Here is a 6,000-nt window from a genome sequence, read left to right as displayed (position 1 = left end):
TGTGTGTGTGTGTGTGTCCAGTCGCCGTACTTCACTCGCGTGCAGCCGTCATACGGGCCCATTTCCGGAGGAACGAGGATCACTATTCACGGCAGTCATCTGAACTCGGGCAGCGCCGTCTCCATCAAGATCGGACTCAACACCTGCCGCTTCGAGAGGTGCGCTGATCTGAACGTGACATTGTTATTTCCATCAGTCAACACTGTAGCATTTTCAAAACTAAATCAGATGCATTTTATTCAAGCTTACACTTCTACATTCGTCCCTCAGTGTTGTTATTGTTAATTATATCAAAAGCTGTTAAAAATCATTTTCGTTAATTGAAATTATGCTGAAATGAAATAAAATAGAAGTATTAGGGTAAAAACTTCAAATTGAACCAAATTTAGAAATAAGTTAAATGACTTAATTACTAAAACTTAAAACCGAAATAAAAACAAATTAATAGAATATTAAAAATAAACTGACAAAAGCACATAAAATTACTAAAACTTGAACAAAAATGAAAATATAAAATAAAATACTATGTATTATATATATTTTATAAACAATATTGTATATTTTTTTTAAAACAATATTTTTATAGGCTATATAAACCATACTAAAATAACACTGATTTCTCCAGCAAAAGAGCACCACAACACTGACATGTTTGTGATTTGAATTTATTGGAATACTGTTTAAATACCATATTTCATCCCAAACTCAAGAATTAAATGTTGCACAAAGAAATTGAAACAATTAAGAAAATATCCTCATTCTCATTACCAAAATGCATCTGGATGTTTTACTTTGGACTTTATTTTACCAGTGTTCTCAGTGTTGATATAATGTATTATAATAATTTCTAAAATACATATTTTAATATAATTTTTATATATACATACAATGTATATATTTGCAATTGCACAGTTTTGGCACAGTACAAAAAAATAATAGCATTAAAATATGATTCTTATCATATTTTAATGCTATTGTGTGTGTGTGTGAGTGTGCGTGTGTGTGTCTGAACCCGCCTCTCCACTAATGTGATGACAGTCCTATCAAAATATGTCCAGAACTCAGCAGGTTTCACCGTTGCCTGTTGTAAGCACAGTTGCCTAGGCAACACAGTAAGTGTTGAAGGACACACACACACACGCATGTCTGATCAAACATGGGAAAGAACCTTCAGACTGAATCTCTTCTTGCTCTTATCTGTCACATGACTAAACGAGCTGTCAGTCGTGCATGTGTTGGTTTGATCAGATTAACGTCTGTCGTGTTCGGAGCCGTCGCTCTGAATGATCTTTGAACCTCCAAACCTGATGCAACCTGATGAAACCGTGTTGTCACACACTCTGCACACATGATCGCCTTCATTCTTCCCTTCAGACGCAGCTCAGGTCAATGAGTTTGTGTTGTTTTTCTTATTCTGAAATCTAAAATGCATAGAAACGAGTCCAATTCTATTTAATTTATTTATTTTTATTGATGTCCACTTATAATGTTAGTCAGGCTTCTTCTTAGCACAAAAAAACAGGTGTAATGTAGTTAATCAACATTTTCCCCTTTCTCTGATGAGTTTTTCAATGGCTGAAGACTAATACAATGCCCATTTATGTGCATAAAATACAAATAAAATAGAAAAATTATAAAAAAAATAAATAAAATCACAGTTTTTTTAAATGAAATAAATTAGCACACTATTTACTACATTACTCACAGTTGTAATTTAGTTGTGAATTAACTAAATTGCAATAAATTGCCCTTCTCTCTGAGAAGTTTGTCAATGGCTGATAAAAATAAAATAAAATATAAATTAAAATAAGATAAGATAATAAAATAACTAATTAAATAATAAATACATTTGCACCATTTTTTTAAATGAAATAAATTAGCACAATATTTACTATAATAATCACAGTTGTTATTTAGTTGTTAATCACTATTTTCCCCTCTTTTTAATGGGGTTTTCAATTGCTGACAGCCAATAAAATGCCCATAAGTGTGCATAAAATGCTTATAAATAAAAGTATAAATAAAAAAATAAAATAAAAATAAAATCACACATTTTGAAATGAAATAAATGAGAAAGATTTTTGCTACATTACTCATATTTGTAATTTAGTTTGGAATAACTAAAAAAAAAGCTTCCTTCTAATGGGTTTGTCAATGGCTGATCAAATGTCCATATATGTGTAAAATATTTATAGTATATATAAAAAATACAAGTAAAAAAAAAAAAAAAAAAAAATTGATATTTATAGTATATATAAAAAACAAGTAAAAAAAAAAAAAAAAAAAAAATGTAATATATAAATAACCAAAATAAAATCTTTTTGAAATTAAATAAAATAAGGACAAAAGTTGTATTAAACTCACATTTAGTTAAAATTTCCTTCTCTATGATAGGTTTGGCAAATAAAATATCCGAATAAATGATCCGAATCATTTAGTAACAAAGAAATTTATTTTACATTTGTTTCACTTTGACATAGTACATCAGACTTTTAAGACCAAGCAGTTCCGGTTCTCTGTGATTCGAGTCCTTTAACAGAAGGAAAGCTGAAGGTTTTGTGGTTGTGTGTGTGTTCAGGCGAAGCGCCCGTGAGATCGTGTGTGTGACTCCAGAGGGTTTGGGTTCAGGAGGGACCCCAGTGATGGTGGACATAAACGCAGCCGAGCTCAGAAACCCGGAGGTGAAGTTCAACTACACAGACGACCCCAGCATCCTGAAGATAGAGCCGGACTGGAGCATCGCCAGGTCAGACTCATGAACACACTGCGACCTGCTCGCTCGGGTTTGATTCTGAGAGTGTTTCTCTGAAAATAAAGTAGTCCACTAGAGCGGCTCGCAGGCCGTGTTGGGGAAAGTTACTTTTAAAAGTAATGCATTACAATATTGCGTTACTCTATAAAAAAAAGTAACTAATTACATTACTTAGTTACTTTTTATGGAAAGTAATGCGTTACGTTACTTTTGCGTTACTTTTTAAATCTGGACAGGGCTTGCTTGTTTGTTTTTAAAATAAAAAAGTTATTTTTGGCAAATATAAAAGCCTTTTCACACCAAAAGTGAGTAACATCTTCTGATTTCTCTCGACATGGGGACAGGAGAGCTGTCTATCAATAAATTGCGTTACTTATTTGAAAAAGTAACTCTGATATTCTCTTGTAAATTAAAAAGTAATGCGTTACTTTACTAGTTACTTGAAAAAAGTAATCTGATTACGTAACTCGCGTTACTTGTAATGCGTTCCCCCAACACTGCTCACAGGTGCTTCAGCGTGAACATTCGCAGCTCCGTCTCTGGAGGTCTGAGTAACACCACAGTCTGCAGACACATGAATCTGACGGCAGAGAAATGCTGCAAACACTCACTCTTGAGTGTTTCACATCCACAGGGAGAGACACATGAGTGATGAAAGAGAGAGAGAGACAGGTTAAGCAGGTTAATACTCCAGCGGTTTGCTTTTATGCTGGAAATCGTGGAAGTTCGTTTACGACATTTAGAAGCAGTGTTCACATACACAAATAACACAGCTGTTTCATCTGTTTTAAAGAAATGTGAGCTTGTTTACCGTATCCTGACTAGTTATACTGATTTAACATGGCTATTTGTTGGCATTTTCATTGCAAATTAACGTATACAGTATATATATATATATATATATAGGCATTTTCATTGTATTTTTAAAGTTCTATGGTATTATGCACTACTAAATGTCAAAAGTTTGGGGTCAGTAAGATTTTTTTAAATCTTTGAAGTCTCTTTTGCTGAGGCTGTATTTGTTTGATCAAAAATACAGTAAAACACTAAAATTGTAAAAATGTTTGTGTGAATATCTGTTAAACTGTAATTTATTTCTGTGATGCGCAGCTGTATTTTCAGCATCATTACTCCAGTCTTCAGTGTCACATGATCTTCAGAAATCATTCTAATATGCTGATTTGCTGCTCAACAAACATTTCTATTTGTTTGATCAAAAATACAGTAAAACACTAAAATTGTAAAAATGTTTGTGTGAATATCTGTTAAACTGTAATTTATTTCTGTGATGCGCAGCTGTATTTTCAGCATCATTACTCCAGTCTTCAGTGTCACATGATCTTCAGAAATCATTCTAATATGCTGATTTGCTGCTCAACAAACATTTCTGATTATTATCAATGTTGAAAACTTCACAACAAAGTTGTGCTGCTTCATATATTTATGGAAATTGTGATACATTTTATATTTCCGGATTATTTGATTCAAAGAGAGTTCAAAAGAACAGCATTTGTTTGAAACAGAAATTCTTTTGTAACATTATAAGTGTCTTTAATGTCACTAATGTGTCCTTGTTGAATAAAAGTATTCATTTCTTTTAAAAAAAAATGACAAACCCCAAACTTTTGAATGGTAATGTACTTCATTCTTCACCTTTAACAGTTCAGTAGATACTTTTAATGCAGTAGGTGTGTTTCAAATCTCCATCTCAAGTCTCCACTGATTGGCTTCAGAAGGAAATCCAGATGTTGTGTGAGGTGATGGATGGTTAACAAGTTGTTCATGTTTGCTAGATGTTTACGTTGCTGTTTTTCTCTCTGTTAGTGGTGGAACCCCGTTAACAGTGATTGGAAGCAACCTCGCCAGCGTCAGAGAGCCGAAGATGAGAGCCAAATACAGCAGCGTCACTTCAGTCAACGTAAGTCTCTAACACACACACATTCATCATCATTGGGTTTATCAGCATTATTCCTTCCTTTCGCTCTATATTCATACCCAGTAGTTTAGCACTAGTTTAATATTTTAAAAAGTGTTTCTACAAAAATATTAAGCAGCTTCAACATTGATAATAATCAGAAATGTTTCTTGAGCAGCATATCAGAATGATTTCTGAAGGATCATGTGACACTGAAGACTGGAGTAATGATGCTGAAAATTCAGCTGCGCATCACAGAAATAAATTACAGTTTAACAGATATTCACATAGAAAACGGTTATATTAAATTGTAATTATATATCAGATTTTTACTGCTTTTACTGTATTTTTTATAAAATAAATGCAGCCCTCATGAGCAGAAGAGACTTCTTTCAAAAACATAAAAAAACCTGACCTCAAACGTTTGAACGCTGCAGTCTAGACTAGTTTTATGGTGCTTTTTGTTCCCTCTGAGCCCTAAAGCAGCAGGAACAGACAAACGAGTATACGTGCACATGTTTTTCTTTGCGTATGTGTGACATTGAATCACCTTTTCCCAGTTTAACCTTTAAAATGTCAACGGCTGACGGGATATAGAACATAAAATGGCTCTATAAAGCCCTGAGAAAGTCCCGCAGGGCGAATGTGACCTTTTCTTCTCCTTGACCCGCTCATCTGGCTGCTGTTTTCCTCCTCTCTGCTGCTTGTGTCTTCTCTTTAATGGCTCTGAAGCAGCGTTAGTGTCTTCAGTAATGCTTTTAATGTTTGCTGTCTCTCACAGAACTGCACTGTGCTCAATAACACCGTGATGGTGTGTCTGGTGCCGTCTGTGGCGGGGTCCGAGAGGGGTCTCTCAGAGGCAGGCAGCGGGCCGGATGAGATCGGGTTCATCATGGATAACGTTCAGACGCTGCTGGTGGTGAACGAGACCTTCAGTTTCTATCCCGACCCTGTGTTTGAACCCTTCAGTCCGTCCATGCTGGAGCTCAAACCGGGATCTCCTCTCATACTGAAGGTGCGATCATCTCATTACTCGTGTTGGAGCTGTTATACTGCATTTCTTTAGTTTTATAGCATAATAATCCCCCTCAGAGCAACACTGCAACTATAAGGACACCTGCATGTCTGTTGTTGCATTTATGCACAGTTTTTACAGTGATATTGGAGTGATATTTCTCAAACATGTTATTAGTACCAGTGTTATTCTAGTTAAGTAAAGCCATAAAAAAACTCAAACTAAAACCATTTGTTTTCTTAAAATAAAAATAAACATGAACTGATATAAATAAAATGAAAGAAAGTTTAGTTTGCTAGATGCCAAGACTGAAATTAA

The 6,000-nt window shown here is 34.4% G+C and overlaps 1 pseudogene; it reads left to right on the top strand.

The window, feature by feature from the left end:
• LOC107705818 (plexin-A1-like) overlaps positions 1–6,000 on the top strand; it is a 40,953-nt pseudogene that overhangs the window by 14,963 nt on the left and 19,990 nt on the right.

Source organism: Sinocyclocheilus rhinocerous, unplaced genomic scaffold (genome assembly GCF_001515625.1).
Source record: "Sinocyclocheilus rhinocerous isolate Xijiao unplaced genomic scaffold, SAMN03320098_v1.1 scaffold2159, whole genome shotgun sequence".
Classification (NCBI taxonomy): Eukaryota; Metazoa; Chordata; class Actinopteri; order Cypriniformes; family Cyprinidae; genus Sinocyclocheilus; species Sinocyclocheilus rhinocerous.
Note: the sequence above shows the minus strand (reverse complement) of the source record. Positions and strands in the feature narration are given on the sequence as shown.